This window comes from Bombina bombina, chromosome 2 (genome assembly GCF_027579735.1).
Source record: "Bombina bombina isolate aBomBom1 chromosome 2, aBomBom1.pri, whole genome shotgun sequence".
Classification (NCBI taxonomy): Eukaryota; Metazoa; Chordata; class Amphibia; order Anura; family Bombinatoridae; genus Bombina; species Bombina bombina.
The window spans coordinates 107,179,302-107,198,739 of record NC_069500.1 but is presented as its reverse complement, the minus strand read 5'-3'; the positions used below and the strand labels follow the sequence as shown (position 1 = coordinate 107,198,739).

General features: G+C 42.9%; 1 protein-coding gene across 1 annotated transcript in view; it reads right to left on the bottom strand.

Annotated features, from left to right (window-relative positions):
* Positions 1-19,438, bottom strand: part of NIPBL (NIPBL cohesin loading factor) — an 822,857-nt gene that overhangs the window by 694,032 nt on the left and 109,387 nt on the right. The window lies entirely within an intron of this gene.

Genomic DNA, 19,438 nt, shown 5'->3' with positions numbered 1-19,438 from the left:
AATGCCCAAGCTATAGAGGACACTAAATGCCAAGTTGGGAGGGTACAATAGGCGGCCCATACTGAGGGAACCGTCTGTCAAAGTAGAAAGTAAAAACCCATCTCCTAGCAGACTGAACTATCAGAAAAGACACAGCAAGCTCACACATCCCAAAGGATAGCGTGACCCATACACCGCCCAGGCATCCTGAGCTGCAGACCCAGCTGGGCCACCAATACAAGGGAACAAAGATCACGAAACTAGTAGAAGAACAAGCGTAAAGAAGGCAAAGCCATCCCCCCAGAGTACACAACTCTGAAAACAGACACGGCTATAGATCCAAAACAGGGCCCCACAGTCTGACATGGAACTAGCAAGATTCCAGGTGAAACCAAGTCCACCTTCTACTTCCCGACCAGGAGAAGCCCCTAGGAAGGACTCAGTCTCCCGAGAAGCGAATACCCCTTAAAGAAAAAGGGAAGAGACCAAAATGATAACTGTTCTCAAGGCCCGAAGCCACCGGCTAAATGAGAAGAAAAAATCCCCCGCAAATGTCCTAGAAAGGACCCCCAACACAAGTAGTTCGCCCAAAAGAGGCACAGCCAACCCATTCGCCTGCTGAGCAGAAAATCCATGGGTACCCTGGCAAACAGGGGAATGCAACCCTAAGCCGTATCAGAAGACCGGAATCCAGCGCCAGCAGCTAGGTAGGAACCCACCATACTTGAGGTGCAAGCCACCCAGCTAACCCCAGATGACATGGGTTACTCTGTGGCAAGGAGTAATAAATACTCTGATAGACCGAGCCAACCCTGACCCAGTCAGGTAGATGGAGCAAGGACATAGCCCCAGTTCCCACCACCGTGGAACATCCCGACCAGCCCTGTCCTAAAACTGGGACAGGAGCAAAGCCCCCGAAAGAGGAAGACTCAGGAAGAAAAAACAGGTCCGGGAACCTAATAGTTTAGGTAAGTATACCCTGGAACTAAACACCCCGACTGGCCAAAAAGCCAGACAAATCCGGACAGCGCAGAGAACTCGAAAGCTCTGACCAAATGAAGGAACCACCCCTCGATAATGTCCAACTCTCCAAGGAGCAAGGCTAGAAGTCAAATAAAGAGACTTCACAAGGCCACAGGACAACAGAAGGGATACCTCGAAGTACCCAAAACCCTAGGGCTAGTCTCCCCATCACCTCCACACAGGCAGAGGACACGGGGGAGAGAAAAGGTGCTAAACCTTCCCAGCTCCGGGAAAACCCAAGCTAAACAAGTCCCCACCGGGATCAACTAACGTCCGGAACACAGATCCCCAAAAGTAGATCTAACCAACCCGGGACAATGGAAGAAGACCCAAGGTCTTTTAACACAGACAGACCTTACGTGGCCTAGAGTAAGAGCCACATCAAGATACACTAGAAACAGCTGACACGCACCCCTGACACGCCAAAAGCAGCAATAGGTTTCAAAATACAAAACCTTCCACAAGCTGGACAGCTTATCCAAGCTGTTGGTTCAAGCACCACAGGAACATCCAGGAGCCTAAAAATGTAAGGCCAAACCACTCAAGAAGTGGCAACGGGGCACTACGCCTGACAGCCCCCCCCCCCCCCCACACACTTAAATCATAAGCAGAAGAATCAAACTGAAACAGCTGCCTGAAGAACTTTCCTACCAAAAACTGCTTCCGAAGAAGCAAATACATCAAAATGGTAGAATTAAGTAAATGTATGCAAAGAAGACCAAGTTGCTGCTTTGCAAATCTGATCAACTGAAGCTTCATTCTTAAAAACCCAAGAAGTGGAAACTGATCTAGTAGAATGAGCCGTAATTCTGAGGCGGGGCTTTACCACACTCCAAGTTAGCTTGATGAATCAATAGCTTTAACCACAATGCCAAAGAAAAGGCAGAAGCCTTCTGACCTTTCCTGGAACCAGAAAAGATAACAAATAGACTAGAAGTCTTCCTGAAATATTTAGTAGCTTCAACATAATATTTCAGAGCTCTCACCCCATCCAAATAATGTAAAGATCTCTCCAAAGAATTCTTAGGATTAGGACACAAAGAAGGGAGAACAATTTCTCTATTAATGTTGTTAGAATTCACAATCTTAGGTAAGAGTTTAAATAAAGTCCACAAAACTGCCTTATCCTGATGATAAATCAGAAAAGGAGATTCACAAGAGAGCAGATAATTCAGAAACTCTTCTAGCAGAAGAGATGGCCAAAAGGAACAACACTTTCCAAGAAAGTAGTTTAATGTCCAAAGAATGCATAGGCTCAAATGGAGGAGCCTGTAAAGCCTTCAAAACCAAATTAAGACTCCAAGGAGGAAAGATTAATTTAATGACAGGCTTAATACGAACCAAAGCCTGTACAAAACAGTGAATATCAGGAGGTTTAGAAATTTTTCTGTGGAATAAAACAGAAAGAGCAGAGATTTGTCCTTTCAAGGAACTTGCAGACAAACCTTTATCCAAACCATCCTGAATAAACTGTAAAATTCTAGGAATTCTAAAAGAATGCCAAGAGAATTTATAAGAACACCATCAAATGCAAGTCTTCCAAACTCGATAATAAATCTTTCTAGAGACAGATTTGCGAGCCTGCAACATAGTATTAATCACTGAGTCAGAGAAACCTCTATGACTAAGTGTTCAATTTCCATACCTTCAAATTTATTGATTTGAGATCCTGATGGAAAAACGGACCTTGAGAAAGGTCGTCTGGCCTTAATCGAAGTGGCCAAGGTTGGCAACTGGACATCCAAACAAGATCTGCATACCAAAACCTGTGAGGCCATGCTGGAGCCACCAGCAGCACAAACAATTGCTCAATGATGATTCTGGAGATCACTCTTGGAAGAACTAGAGGCGGGGAAATATAAACCGGTTGATAACCCCAAGCAAGTGTCAATGCATCCACTGCTTCCTAGAAACAACCTTAGGAAGGAACCCAGGTTTGGTATGTAAAACCACCTTATCATAATGGAAGATAAGTTAAAGCAAATCACATTGTAATGCTGAAAGCTCAGAAACTCTACGAGCAGAAGAAATAGCAACCAAAAACAAAACTTTCCAAGATAACTTAATATCTATGGAATGCATGGGTTGAAACGGAACCCCTTGAAGAACATTCAGAACTAAATTCAAATTCCAGGGTGGAGCAATTGGTCTAAACACAGGCTTAATCCTGGTTAGAGCCTAACAAACAGACTGAACGTCTGGAATATCTGCCAAACATTTGTGTAGCAAAATGGACAAAGCAGAAAATTGTCCCTTTCAGGAACTCACTGATAATCCTTTCTCCAATCCTTCTTGGAGAAAGTACAGAATCCTTGGAATCCTAACTTTACTCCATGAGTAGCCCTTGGATTCACACCAAAAGAGATATTTGCGCCCTATCTTATGACAGATCTTTCTGGTTACAGGCTTACGTGCCTGAATCAAAGTATTGATGACCGAATCAGAGAAACCCCGCTTAGATAAAATCAAGCGTTCAATCTCCAAGCAGTCAGCTGCAGAGAAATTAGATTTGGATGTTGGAAAGGACCTTGAATGAGAAGGTCCTGTCTCACTGGAGGCTTCCACGGAGGCAGAGAGGACATGTCCACTAGATATGCATACCAAGTTCTGCGTGGCCACGTAGGCGCTATTAGAATTACTGAAGCTCTCTCCTGTTTGATCCAAGCAATCACCCGGGAAAGGAGAGGAAACGGTGGAAACACATAAGCTAGGTTGAACGACCAAGGCATCTATCAGTTCGGCCTGAGGATCCCTCAACCTGGATCCGTATCTTGGGAGCTTGGCATTCTGTCGAGACACCATCAAATCCAATTCCGGTCTGCCCCATCTGAGAATCAGTGAGGCAAATACCTCCGGATGGAGTTCCCACTCCCCCGGATAAAAAGCCTGTCGGCTTAAAAAGTCAGCTTCCCAGTTGTCCACTCCTGGGATGTAGATTGCCGACAGATAACAAGAGTGGGTCTCCGCCCATCAAATTATTGTGGATACTTCTGTCCTCGCTAAGGAACTCCTCGTTCCTCCCTGATGATTGATGTAAGCCACAGTCGTGATGTTGTCCGACTGGAATCTGATGAATTTGGCAGAAGCCAACTGAGGCCACGCCTGAAGTGTATTGAATATTGCTCTCAATTCCAGAATATTGATTGGAAGTAGAGACTCCACCTGAGTCCATACACCCTGAGCCTTCAGGGAATTCCAGACTGCACCCCTGCCTAAATAAAAAGAGACGCGCTCAACCTGGGAACGAACAATAGCATAATAGCTTGTTCTATGGCTAGTTACCACCCTAGAAGCAGCCTCTATTTGCTCAATATGTGCCTTTCACAGAGAAGAACTTTCCTGTAGCATATCAGTCTGACCCCTGCCTAGTAGACTGGCGTCCGTTGTCACTATCACCCACGAGGGTCTGCAGAAACACGTCCCTTGGGACAGATGATCCGGCGACAACCACCAAAGAAGAGAGTCTCTGGTCTCCTGATCCAGATTTATCGGAGGAGATAAATTTGCATAGTCCCCATTCCACTGTCCGAGCATGCACAGTTGCAGTGGTCTGAGATGAAACAGAGCAAACGGAATGATGTCCATTGCCGCCACCATCAATCCAATTACTTCCATACACTGAGCTACTGATGGCCGAGGATTGGACTGAAGGGCTCTGCATGTATTTAGAATTTTTTACTCTGACCTTCATCAGAAATATCTTCATGTCTATAGAATTTATCAGAGTTCCCAAGAAGTGAACCCTTGTTTGTGGAACTAGTGAACTCTTTTCTAGATTCACCTTCCACCCGTGAGTTCTAAGAAAGGACAACACTGTGTCTGTATGAGACTTTGTCAGATAAGTTGACGCCTGAATCAAAATATCGTCCAGATAAGGCACCACTGCTATGCCCCGCAGTCTGAGAACCGCCAGAAGGGACCCTAGAACCTTTGTGAAGATCCTGGGTACTGTGGCCAACCCGAAGGGAAGAGCCACGAACTGAAAATGTTTGTCCAGGAAGGCAAACCTTAGGAACTGATGATGATCCTTGTAGATAGGAATATGAAGGTATGCATCCTTCAAGTCCACGGTAGTCATATATTGACCCTCCTGGATCATTGGTAAAATTGTTCGGATAGTCTACATCTTGAAAGATGGGACTCTGAGAAACTTTAGACTCTGGGATAGGGGTTTTACTCAAATCTTTTTGTGGTTCCCAAAAAAGAGGGAATGTTCAGACCTATTTTAGATCTCAAGTCTTGGAACGGGACAAATTACTCCCATAGTAGAGAGGTCTTTTACACAACGAAAGAACGCCTCTCTTTTTATCTGGTTTACAGACAATCGTGAAAGAAGAAATCTCCCTCTTGGGAGAAAATTTTTGAATTCCAGTCGATACCCGTGGATCAGATTTCCAGTGCCCAGGGGTCCTAAACATCTCTTGCCCAAGCCGGGGCAAAGAAAGAAAGGCTGCCCCCTACTAGATCCGGTCCCGGATCGGGGGCAGCCTCTTCATGCTGTCTTTGTAGCAGCAGCGGGCTTCTTGGGTTGTATACCCTTGTTCCAAGCCTGGTTGAGTCTCCAGACGGACTTGGCCTGAGCAAATTTCCCTTCCTGCTTTGTGGAGGAAGAGGAAGAAGAGGGTACTCCTTTAAAGTTCCGAAAGGAACGAAAATTATTTTGTTTACCCCTCATCTTAACAGACTTATCCTGAGGTAGAGCGTGACCTTTAACTACAGTAATGTCAAAAATGAGTTGCTTCAACTCAGGCCCGAATAGGATCTTACCCTTGAAAGGAATAGCCAAGAGCTTTGACTTAGATGATACATCAGCAGACCACGATTTTAACCATAACGCTCTACACGCTAAAAAATCTTCTTTAGAAGACCCTCTAATTGCTTATTCCATAGGGTCTTTGAAAGCACAGCTGTCCTCAATAGGAATAGTTGTACGCTTAGCCAGGGTAGATATAGCTCCCTCCACCTTAGGGACAGTCTGCCAAGAGTCCGGAATGGTGTCTGATATGGGATACATTTTCTTAAAATTAGGAGGAGGCGAGAACGGTATGCCCGGTCTGTCCCACTCCTCCTTAATAATTTCTGAGATTCTCTTGGGAACCGGAAAAATATAATTTATGCTTACCTGAAAAATGTATTTCTCTTGTAGTGTATCCAGTCCACGGATCATCCATTACTTATGGGATATTCTCCTTCCCAACAGGAAGTTGCAAGAGTTTCACCCACAGCAGAGCTGCTATATAGCTCCTCCCCTCACTGTCATATCCAGTCATTCGACCGAAACAAGACGAGAAAGGAGAAACCATAGGGTGCAGTGGTGACTGTAGTTTAATTAAAATTTAGACCTGCCTTAAAAAGACAGGGCGGGCCGTGGACTGGATACACTACAAGAGAAATAAATTTATCAGGTAAGCATAAATTATGTTTTCTCTTGTTAAGTGTATCCAGTCCACGGATCATCCATTACTTATGGGATACCAATACCAAAGCTAAAGTACACGGATGATGGGAGGGACAAGGCAGGAACTTAAACGGAAGGAACCACTGCCTGAAGAACCTTTCTCCCAAAAACAGCCTCCGAAGAAGCAAAAGTATCAAACTTGTAAAATTTTGAAAAGTTGTGAAGCGAAGACCAAGTCGCGGCCTTGCAAATCTGTTCAACAGAGGCCTCATTTTTAAAGGCCCAGGTGGAAGCCACAGCTCTAGTAGAATGAGCTGTAATCCTTTCAGGGGGCTGCTGTCCAGCAGTCTCATAGGTTAAGCGAATTATGCTCCGAAGCCAAAAGGAAAAAGGTTGCCGAAGCTTTTTGACCTCTCCTCTGAGCTTGACGCCTGTATCAGGATGTCGTCTAGATACGGAGCCACCGCTATGCCTCGCGGTCTTAGAACCGCCAGAAGTGAGCCCAGAACCTTTGTAAAAATTATCGGGGCTGTAGCCAACCCGAAGGGAAGAGCTACAAATTGGTAATGCCTGTCTAGAAAGGCAAACCTTAGGAACCGATGATGATCTTTGTGAATCGGTATGTGAAGGTAGGCATCCTTTAAAAGGGACATTATACACTCATTTTTTCTTTGCATAAATGTTTTGTAGATAATCTATTTATATAGCCCATAAAGTTTTTTTTTTAAATTAATGTATAGTTTTGCTTATTTTTAAATAACATTGCTCTGATTTTCAGACTCCTAACCAAGCCCCAAAGTTTTATGTGAATACGCTCGACTACCTACTCCAGCTTGCTCCTGTTTGTGTAAAGGGTCTTTTCATATGCAAAAGAAGGGGGAGGGGGGGGGGTGTCTTATTTGTCACTTGCAGTGGGCTTTCCAACTACCTTTTCAACAGAGCCAAACTGACAGCTTCTAACTAAGTTTTTAAACAGTTTTACACTGGATTTTTATATCAATATCTGTGCATATTCTTTATAGTAGTGTCTATTACATGCAGTTATATGAAAATGAGTGTATACTGTCCCTTTAAGTCCACTGTGGTAATGTACTGACCCTCTTGGATCATGGGTAGGATGGTCCGAATAGTTTCCATTTTGAATGATGGAACTCTGAGGAATTTGTTTAAGATCTTTAGATCCAAGATTGGTCTGAAGGTTCCCTCTTTCTTGGGAACCACAGATTTGAATAAAACCCCTGTCCCTGATCCGTCCCCGGAACTGGATGGATCACTCCCATTACTAGCAGGTCTTGCACACAGCTTAGGAATGCCTCTTTCTTTATCTGGTTTGCTGATAACCTTGAAAGATGAAATCTCCCTTGTGGAGGAGAAGCTTTGAAGTCCAGAAGATATCCCTGAGATATGATCTCCAACGCCCAGGGATCCTGAACATCTCTTGCCCATGCCTGGGCGAAGAGAGAAAGTCTGCCCCCCACTAGATCCGTTTCCGGATAGGGGGACGTTCCTTCATGCTGTCTTGGGGGCAGCAGCAGGCTTTCTGGCCTGCTTGCCCTTGTTCCAGGACTGGATAGGTTTCCAGCCCTGTCTGGAATGAGCAACAGTTCCCTCTTGTTTTGAAGCGGAGGAAGTTGATGCTGCTCCTGCCTTGAAATTTCAAAAGGCACGAAAATTAGACTGTTTGGCCTTTGCTTTGGCCCTGTCCTGAGGAAGGGTATGACCCTTGCCTCCAGTAATGTCAGCAATGATTTCCTTCAAGCCAGGCCCGAATAAGGTCTGCCCCTTGAAAGGAATGTTGAGTAACTTAGACTTTGAAGTCAAGTCAGCTGACCAGGATTTAAGCCATAGCGCCCTACGCGCCTGGATGGCGAATCCGGAATTCTTAGCCGTTAGTTTAGTCAAATGAACAATGGCATCAGAAACAAATGAGTTAGCTAGCTTAAGCGTTCTAAGCTTGTCAATAATTTCCTCCAGTGGAGCTGTATTGATGGCCTCTTCCAGGGCCTCAAACCAGAATGCCGCCGCAGCAGTGACAGGCGCAATGCATGCAAGGGGCTGCAAAATAAAACCATGTTGAATAAACATTTTCTTAAGGTAACCCTCCAATTTTTTATCCATTGGATCTGAAAAAGCACAACTGTCCTCAACCGGGATAGTGGTACGCTTTGCTAAAGTAGAAACTGCTCCCTCCACCTTAGGGACCGTCTGCCATAAGTCCTGTGTAGTGGCGTCTATTGGAAACATTTTTCTAAATATAGGAGGTGGGGAAAAGGGCACACCGGGTCTATCCCACTCCTTCGTAATAATTTCAGTAAGCCTTTTAGGTATAGGAAAAACGTCAGTACACACCGGCACCGCATAGTATCTATCCAGCCTACAAAATTTCTCTGGAATAGCAACTGTGTTACAGTCATTGAGAGAAGCTAATACCTCCCCAAGCAATACACGGAGGTTCTCAAGCTTAAATTTAAAATTAGAAATCTCTGAATCAGGTTTCCCCGAGTCAGAGATGTCACCCACAGAATGAAGCTCTCCGTCCTCATGTTCTGCATATTGTGACGCAGTATCAGACATGGCTCTAAAAGCATTTGCGTGCTCTGTATCTCTCCTAACTCCAGAGCTATCGCGCTTGCCTCTTAATTCAGGCAATCTAGATAATACCTCTGACAGGGTATTATTCGTGATTGCAGCCATGTCCTGCAAGGTAATCGCTATGGGCGTCCCTGATGTAATTGGCGCCATATTAGCGTGCGTCCCCTGAGCGGGAGGCGAAGGGTCTGACACGTGGGGAGAGTTAGTCGGCATAACTTCCCCCTCGACAGAACCCTCTGGTGATAATTCTTACATTCAATACATTTAGTACACATTCTCCTATGGGGCTCCACCATGGCTTTCAAACATAATGAACAAGTAGGTTCCTCTGTATCAGACATGTTTAAACAGACTAGCAATGAGACTAGCAAGCTTGGAAAACACTTAAAACAAGTATACAAGCAATATAAAAAAACTTTACTGCGCCTTTAAGAAACACAAATTTTGTCCTAAATTTGAAATAACAGTGAAAAAAGGCAGTTACACTAATGAAATTTTTACAGTGTATGTAACAAGTTAGCAGAGCATTGCACCCACTTGCAAATGGATGATTAACACCTCATATTACAACAGTGGAAAGCCTCAAGGAACTGCTTCTAGGCAAATTTCAAGCCAGCCATGTGGAAAAACTAGGCCCCCAATAAGTTTTATCACCAAACATATGTAAAAAACGATTAAACATGCCAGCAAACGTTTTAAAATACACTTTTATAAGAGTATGTATCTCTATTAATAAGCCTGATACCAGTCGCTATCACTGCATTTAAGGCTTTACTTACATTACTTCGGTATCAGCAACATTTTCTAGCAAATTCCATCCCTAGAAAAATATTTTAACTGCACATACCTTATTGCAGGAAAACCTGCACGCTATTCCCCCTCTGAAGTTACCTCACTACTCAGAATATGTGAGAACAGCAAAGGATCTTAGTTACTTCTGCTAAGATCATAGAAAACGCAGGCAGATTCTTCTTCTAAATACTGCCTGAGATAAACAGTACACTCCGGTACCATTTAAAAATAACAAACTTTTGATTGAAGAAATAAACTAAGTATAAAACACCACAGTCCTCTTATGACCTCCATCTTTGTTGAGAGTTGCAAGAGAATGACTGGATATGACAGTGAGGGGAGGAGCAATATAGCAGCTCTGCTGTGGGTGATCCTCTTGCAACTTCCTGTTGGGAAGGAGAATATCCCATAAGTAATGGATGATCCGTGGACTGGATACACTTAACAAGAGAAAACATCAGTGTAAGCGGGGACTTCTAGATATTTGTCCATCTTACACAATTTCTCTGGTAGTACTATAATAGGGTCACAGTCGTCCAGAGTCGCTAAGACCTCCATAAGTAACAGGCGGAGGTGTTCCAGCTTAAATTTAAAGGACATAACGTCCAAATCTGGCTGAGGTAACACTTTCCGATTCCGAAAGTTCTCCCTCAGACAAAAGTTCCCTGACCCCCAACTCAGATCCCTGAGAGGGTACATCGGAAATAGTCAAAGCATCAGAGGACTCAGTATTCATAATGATTCCTGTCCTACTGCGTTTGCCCTGTAACACTGGTAACAGATAAAACCTTTAAGGGTTAACTTTAACTTAGATAAACCTTCTGTAAGGGTAGTTGACATAACTGCAGCCATATCCTGCAGAGTAAATGAATTAGACACGGTTGAGGAACTCGGGGTCGCTTGGGTGGGCATTAAAGGTTGTGACACTTGGGGAGAATCTGGCGGCATATCCCGATTCTCTTCAGACTGAGAATCATCCTTAGGCACACTTTCTTTACATAAAATGTTTTTTTACATTGTAAGGCCCTTTCAGTACAAGAGGTACACAAAGTAAGAGGGGGTTCCACAATGGCCTCTAAACACATAGAACAAGGAGTTTCCTCAAGTTCAGACATGTTAAACAGACTAGCAATAGCCACAATAGTTGGTTTTAACCTTATTTATTGATTCAAATAATTTTTAGAAAAAATGTACTGCACCTTTAACCCTTTAATGACCACAGCACTTTTCCATTTTCTGTCCGTTTGGGACCAAGGCTATTTTTACATTTTTGCGGTGTTTGTGTTTAGCTGTAATTTTCCTCGTACTCATATACTGTACCCACACATTATATACCGTTTTTCTCACCATTAAATGGACTTTCTAAAAATACCATTATTTTCATCATATCTTATAATTTACTATAAAAAAAAATTATAAAATATGAGGAAAAAATGGGGAAAACACCACTTTTTTTTTTTAAACCTTGACCCCCAAAATCTGTTACACATCTACAACCACCAAAAAAAAACATGCTAAATAGTTTCTAAATTTTGTCCTGAGTTTAGAAATACCCAATGTTTACATGTTCTATGCTTTTTTGAAAGTTATAGGGCCATAAATACAAGTAGCACTTTGCTATTTCCAAACCACTTTTTTTTTTTAAATTAGCGCTAGTTACATTGGAACACTAATATCTTTAAGGAATCCCTGAATATCCATTGACATGTATATATATTTTTTTAGAAGAAATCCCAAAGTATTGATCTAGGCCCCTTTTGGTATATTTCATGCCACCATTTCACCGCCAAATGCGATCAAATTAAAAAAAAAAAAAAAAACGCAAAATTTTTTACCATTTTAGGTTTCTCACTGAAATCATTTACAAACAGCTTGTGCAATTATGGCACAAATGGTTGTAAATGCTTCTCTGGGATCCCCTGTCTTCAGAAATAGCAGACATATGGCTTTGGCATTGCTTCTTGGTAATTAAAAGGCTGCTAAATGCCGCTGCGCACCACACGTGTATTATGCCCAGCAGTGAAGGGGTTAATTAGGGAGCTTGTATGGTTAATGTTAGCTTTAGTGTAGTAGACAACCCAAAGTATTGATCTAGGCCCATTTTGGTATATTTCATGGCACCATTTCACAACCAAATGCGATCAAATTAAAAAATAAACGTTAAATTTTTCACAATTTTAGGTTTCTCACTGAAATTATTTACAAACAGCTTGTGCAATTATGGCACAAATGGTTGTAAATGCTTCTCTGGGATCCCCTTTGTTCAGAAATAGCAGACATATGACTTTGGGGTTGCTTTCTGGTAATTAGAAGGCCGCTAAATGCTGCTGCGCATCATATGTGTATTATGGCTAGCAGTGAAGGGGTTAATTAGGTAGTTTTGTAGGGAGCTTGCAGGGTTAATTTTAGCTTTAGTGTAGAGATCAGCCTCCCACCTGACACATCAGACCTCCTGATCCCTCCCAAACAGCTCCCTTCCCTCCCCCACAATTGTCCCCGTCATCTTAAGTACTGGCAGAAAGTCTGCCAGTACTAAAATAATTTTATGTTTTTTTAAATTAATTTTTTTTTAGCATATTTACATATGCTGCGGTGTAGCATCCCCCCTTAGCCCCCCAACCTCCCTGATCCCCCCCAAAACAGCTCTCTAACCCTCCCCCCATCTGCCTTATTGGGGTCCATCTTGGGTACTGGCAGCTGCCTGCCAGTACCCAGTTTGCAAAAAAAAAAAAAGGGCCAACACCCACCGACTCACTGATCATTTTTTTTTTTAACTTATATTCCCTTTTTTAAACATTTTTTATTACAGCTTTTTCTGTAGTGTAGCGGTTCCCACCCGCTCCCTCCCCGTGCCAGTTAACTGCCTTTTTCTGAGAACGTACCCTGCACGTCCTCGGTCGTTAAGGAGTTAAATAATAAAAGCACAACAATTTTACTGTACTGCACCAAAACGATTTTTTAGCACTAAAAAAATACACAGAACAGTTCAAATTTGCCAAAAATTATTGCAGCATATGAGAAAAAGCTAAATCTTTTAGAGAGTCTTTTTATTCTGAATATAAACTTTAAATAACTATAACAGCCCCTGCACCTCGCCACAGCTCTGCTGTGACGCCTACCTGCCCCCAGGGTACACAAGATTGACTCAATAACGATCCGGTGACTGATATTCAACCTTAGGTCCCACCGGAGCAAGTGCCTGCTGCCTTCTGTGTGAAAGGTGAAATCTCCCTTTTGGAGGATAAGCTTTGAAGTCCAGAAGATACCCCACCCCTGGGATACAATTTCCAACGCCCAGGGATCCTGGACATCTCTTGCCCAAGCCTGGGCGAAGAGCGAAAGTCTGCCCCCTACTAGATCAGTTACCGGATAGGGGGCTGACACTTCATGCTGTCTTAGGGGCAGCAACAGGCTTTTTGGCCTGCTTACCTTTGTTCCAGGTCTGGTTAGGTCCCCAGACCGACTTGGACTGGGCAAAAGTTCCCTCTTGTTTTGTATTAGAGGAAGTTGATGCCGTACTCGCCTTGAAGTTTCGAAAGGCACGAAAATTAGTCTGTTTGGTCCTTGATTTGGACCTATCCTGAGGAAGGGCATGACCTTTTCCTCCAGTGATATCAGAAATGATCTCCTTCAAACCAGGCCCGAATAGGGTTTGCCCCTTGAAGGGAATGTTAAGCAGCTTAGACTTTGAAGTAACGTCAGCTGACCATGATTTAAGCCATAGCGCACTGCGCGCTTGAATAGCAAAACCAGAATTTTTAGCCGTTAGTTTAGTCAAATGAACAATGGCATCAGAAACAAAAGAATTGGCTAGCTTAAGTGCTCTAAGCTTGTCAAGTATGTCATCCAATGGGGTCTCTACCTGTAAAGCCTCTTCCAGAGACTCAAACCAGAAAGCCGCAGCAGCAGTGACTGGGGCAATGCATGCAAGGGGCTGTAGAATAAAACCTTGTTGAATATCCCGCTGAGTCTGCACAAGTCAGAGAGAGGAGGATGAGGAGAAAAGATTGCACTGTTCGCAGACGATATCACTCTCTTCTTGACCAGCCCTCTGGGTTCCCTCCCGGCGCTTTTTGAAATAATATCGCTATTCAGCTCCCTCAGTTTCTACAAACTTAACTTGACTAAGACTGAAGCATTAGCTATACATATCCCTAACTTTGAAATGGAGATTCTTCTTGACTCTTACCAGTTTCAATGGGCAACGGAGACCATTACCCACCTGGGGGTCCAATTAGGCCCAAAGATTGATATAGTCAGGTCCAAAAATTACGACAAACTCCTACTAGAGACTAGAACTCTACTCATGGTCCTTTGGTGAGATCTCCTGGCTTGGACGCATTGCCGCAGTCAAAATGACCCTCCTTCCAAAGATTCTTTATTATTTCCGGTGCCTCCCTATTAACATTCCTCGGGTCCTTTTAGACAAATTTGATGCTCTAATCTCCAGATATATCTGGCAGGGAAAAAAACCTAGGATCGCCAAGAAAACACTACAAAGGCCCCATCACTGTGGAGGAGTTTCACTCCCCAACACTGGCGTTTACTATGAGGCAGCTAGATTATCTCACATATCTAGCTGGGGGATAAAAGATAACTCTTCCAGCTGGATGAAAGTTGAACAGTTCTCCCTACCGTCGGGGATTCGTTTGGAAGATCTCCCCTGGATTCCCGACTACATGATTGAGTCGGTTGATATCCGGAATCTCATAGTGAAACAAGCATTAGGATGTTGGAAGACTATCAGGCATCATGTAGGCGTGTCTCCACATCCTTCTCCTACTCACTCAATAGCTGGCTTGCTTAGAGCCCTCCCAGACTCCCATCCTACTAAGTGGCTCCAGTGGAATCTCCTAAGAGTCTCATTTATATCAGCAAAATACCTTACAGTTAGCGGAACCAGTCCCGCAAGGAAGCGATGGGAACCTACCTCAGTGGTTTTCATTTGAACGTTTCCGCCTCCACAGATTTCTTTTGAGCTGGGGATTCCCCCCCAAGGCCCTCAGAGCTCCTACTGCTTGGGAGCAGAGATGGGAGTCAGGTCAGTCCTTGATGAGGCCGCTGTCCTTCCATTATATGCCAATTCTGAAAGATGAATGTTCGGGGACTATATGGCAGTTGAGGGCATGGGAAAAGGATTTAAAACTCCAAATATCTGATAAGACCTGGTCACAAACAATTCTGCTCACTAAGAAAACTCTCCACTGTGCTAATTCACTAGAGCTTTATCTGAAGGTATGCCTGAGGTGGCATATTCCTCTGAGGCTGGCTCGGATGGCCCCAACTCAGTCATCCCTCTGCTGGAGAAACTGTGGGCAGGTGGGCACGGACCTCCATATGTGGTGGGCCTGCCCACTGCTGGAGAGAATGTGGAGGGACGTTTTTGATCTCTGTAAATCAGTAGGAATTACTCTCACAGAGGATCCTAAGGTGGCCCTCCAAAATATCTTTACAAGACAAACGCTGAAAATTCATAGACAATTGGCTATATTTATATTTGCAGCCGCCAAATCTTCCATTGCGAGGAAGTGGAAACAGATAGACTCTCCTACTATATCTGACATTGAAAAAATTGTGGAAACCTATGCCAGGATGGAAAAAGGATTCTATCAGCACTTGAATAAAATGGACACATACTGGAAAATTTGGGACTTATGGACCCATAGACGAGAGGACTCTGGAGGCACTTAGACTTAACAGAGGTCCCCAGGTTACCTGGAGAAATTGAATTTTGCATTCAGGTTCTCCCATCATTCTTGGTCTTTACCCCCCCCCCCCACTTGTCCCCTGTCTGCTCCCCCAGATAGACCCCGATTGGTGCTTATCTCTCCCATGCTTACCCCTATCCCTCCTCGTGTCCCCTCTGATTAACTGTTCCTTACTACTACTCCACTGACTGGTTGGATCTGGGGATTAGATATGGTAGTGAATTGGAACTACTCTATCCCCCTTTGACCCTACTCTACTTACAACTGTAACCCCTATGTGGGCTCACCCTCTCTAGTTAAGGTGCATATACATATATATATATATATATATATCCCGAGAGATTCATCTGTGTATTTTTTATCTAAATTTTCTCTTACGGTTGTAGCTGGCCCAATAGTGGCCAGAAATTGAGTTACTCTAGCAATATAATTATATTATTTTAAAAATTGAGGTTCTGTTACTGTCTACATGCTTTTTTTATGCCATAATTGGTTGTTGCCTTTGAGAAAGAAGATTTGTGCATTAATCTAACTAATCACGCTGTCTATACCAATCCTATTTAGGTGTATTTGAGACAGTCATAGTCTTTTAGACTGTAGTAATGTTCCCATGCTGTTATAGGTTCTCTCAATACCCTACGTCGTATTTTCCTTGTTACTATGATGGTTTGCTGACACTATGTACAAGTAGGCTTTCTGTATTTCAAGATTGTAATCTTGCTGCTGTATTTTGAATATTTCCTCAATAAAAAATTATAAAATAAAAAAAAAAGGAGAAAAAAAAAAAAACCTTGTTGAATAAACATTTTCTTAAGGTAACCTTCTAACTTTTTATCCATTGGATCAGAGAAAGCACAACTGTCCTCGACAGGGATAGTAGTACGCTTAGCTAGGGTAGAAACTGCTCCCTCCACCTTAGGGACTGTCTGCCTTAAGTCCCGTGTGGTGGCATCTATTGGAAACATTTTCTTAAAAATAGGAGGGGGAGAGAACGGCACACCTGGTCTATCCCATTCCTTAGTAATAATTTCTGCAAACCTTTTAGGTATTGGAAAAACATCAGTGGACACCGGCACTGCATAGTATTTGTCCAATCTACACAATTTTTCTGGCACTGCAATTGTATCACAGTCATTCAGAGCAGCTAAAACCTCCCTGAGCAACACACGGAGGTGTTCAAGCTTAAATTTAAATGTAGACATATCAGAATCAGGTTGAATCTTTTTTCCTGAGTCAGAAACATCACCCACAGAAAGAAGCTCTTTCCTCAGCTTCTGTATATTGTGAGGGAGTATCAGACATAGCTCTTAAAAGCGGCAGTATGCTCTGTATTTCTTCTAACTCCAGAGCTGTCTCGCTTTCCTCTAAACCCAGGTAGTCTGGATAATACCGCAGACAGGGTATTATCCATGACCGCCGCCATGTCTTGTAAAGTAAACGCTATGGGCGCACTAGATGTACTTGGCGCCATTAGAGCGTGAGTCCCTTGAGCGGGAGTCAAAGGGTCTGACACGTGGGGCGAGTTAGTCGGCATAACTTCCCCCTCGTCAGATTCCTCTGGTGATAAATTTTTTAAAGACAGAATATGATCTTTATTACTTAAAGTGAAATCAGTACATTTGGTACACATTCTAAGAGGGGGTTCCACCATGGCTTCTAAACATAATGAACAAGGAGTTTCCTCTATGTCAGACATGTTTAAACAGACTAGCAATGAGACCAGCAAGCTTGGAAAACACTTTAAATCAAGTTAACAGGTAAAAAATAAAAACGGTACTGTGCCTTTAAGAGAAACCAATTTTTTCAGAATTTGAAAAACAGTGAAAAAAAGCAGTAAATCAAATAAAATTTTTACAGTGTGTATAATAAGCTAACAGAGCATTGCACCCACTTGCAAATGGATGATTAACCCCTTAGTTCAAAAAATGAATCAAAAAAACAATAGACTTTTTTAAACAGCACACCAAACTGCCACAGCCTTGCTGTGGGCCTACCTTCCCCAACAAACGATTTTGGAAAGCCTAAGAGCCCTTGAGAGAGGTCCTATAGCATTCAGGGGACTCCTGGAGGAAGCTGGATGTCTCAGTCTGTAAAAGTTACTGCGCAAAAAAGCGCTAAATTAGTCCCTTCCCACTCATAGTAACACAGTGGAAAGCCTGTTTCTAGGCAAATTTAAGCCAGCCATGTGGAAAAAAACTAGGCCCCAATAAAGTTTTATCACCAAAGTATATATAAAAACATTTAAACATGCCAGCAAAACGTTTTATATTGCAAATCTATAAGAGTATTACCTCAGAAAGTAAGCATGATACCAGTCGCTATTAAATCACTGTATTCAGGCTTACCTTACATAAATCTGGTATCAGCAGCATTTTCTAGAATTCACATCTTCTAGAAAAAAAATTAACTGCACATACCTCATAGCAGGATAACCTGCACGCCATTCCCCCGCTGAAGTTACCTCTCTCTTCAGTCATATGTGAGAACAGCAATGGATCTTAGTTACAACCTGCTAAGATCATAGAAATCACAGGCAGATTCTTCTTCTATTTTCTGCCTGAGACAAAATAGTACAACTCCGGTACCATTTAAAAATAAACTTTTGATTGAAGAAAAAAACAACTACGTTACATCACTTTTCTCTTACTACCTCCATGCTTGTTGAGAGTTGCAAGAGAATGACTGGGTATGGCAGTTAGGGGAGGAGCTATATAGCAGCTCTGCTGTGGGTGATCCTCTTGCAACTTCCTGTTGGGAAGGAGAATATCCCACAAGTAATGGATGATCCGTGGACTGGATACACCTTACAAGAGAAATTAAAACTGCACATACCTCAGAGCAGGAAACCCTGCACGCTATTCCCCCAGCTGAAGTTACCCATCTCTTCAGTTATGTGTGAGAACAGCAGTGGACCTTAGTTACAAACTGTTAAGATCAAAAAACTTCAGGCAGACTCTTCTTCACCTTTCTGCGTTACCATTTGAAAATAATAAACTTTTGATTGAAGATAAACTACATTAATTCACCACATCTCTCTAGCTACTTCCCTTGTCGAGAGCTGCAAGAGAATGACTAGGAGGTGGCAGTTAGGGGAGGAGCTATATAGCTCTGCTGTGGGTGATCCTCTTGCAGCTTCCTGTTGGGAAGGAGAATATCCCACAAGTAATGGATGAATCCGTGGACTTGGTACACCTTACAAGAGAAAAAAGAAACTATTGGATTTTTACTTTAAAACCGTAATAAAAAGTAAAAAAATCCCCAGTCTCAAGTCACAAAGGAAGTGCCTGCTCCCTGCCTGTAAATATCTTTAGAAAGGATATATTATGTCCCAGATAATGTTGCAGCTTATCTTATTAAGTGCACAGTCTCCAAGCCTAAAAGACAAAAAGGCACTTACCTGCAATCTAGCTGTCAGGCAGGACGACAGTTTACAAGGTGTGAGAGAACACATACTCCTCACAGAGACCTGTAGAAAAAAGAACAGAGTAAGCCTACTCTGGCTTTCTATACTATGGGCAGCAAATATGTTAGGAAAAAGCAGCAGGGCCCACCTCACAAGTTGCTAACTGCTTTAAAGACACCACTACCCTACTGAAGAGATTAACGTGGACTACGGCTAGACCCAAAAAATCTTGCTTGTAGCTAAAGAAATACAATTTTCTTCAGACACCAGAACTTCACCTCCTCCAATGACAGAGGCAGAGAGAATGACTGGGGATTATGGGTAGGGGAGTGACACTTTGCTGTGTTGCTCTTTGCCTCCTCCTGCTGGCCAGGAGTGATATTCCCACTAGTAATTGACATTGTAGACTCTCCATATATCTTAGGAAAGAAAGTTTAATTTTGACTAGACTATTCCTTTAACCATAGATAAAACACAAATATAACATTCAGCCCATAACATTTAGGTTGATGGACAGCTCATACAACTATTTTTTTTACCAGA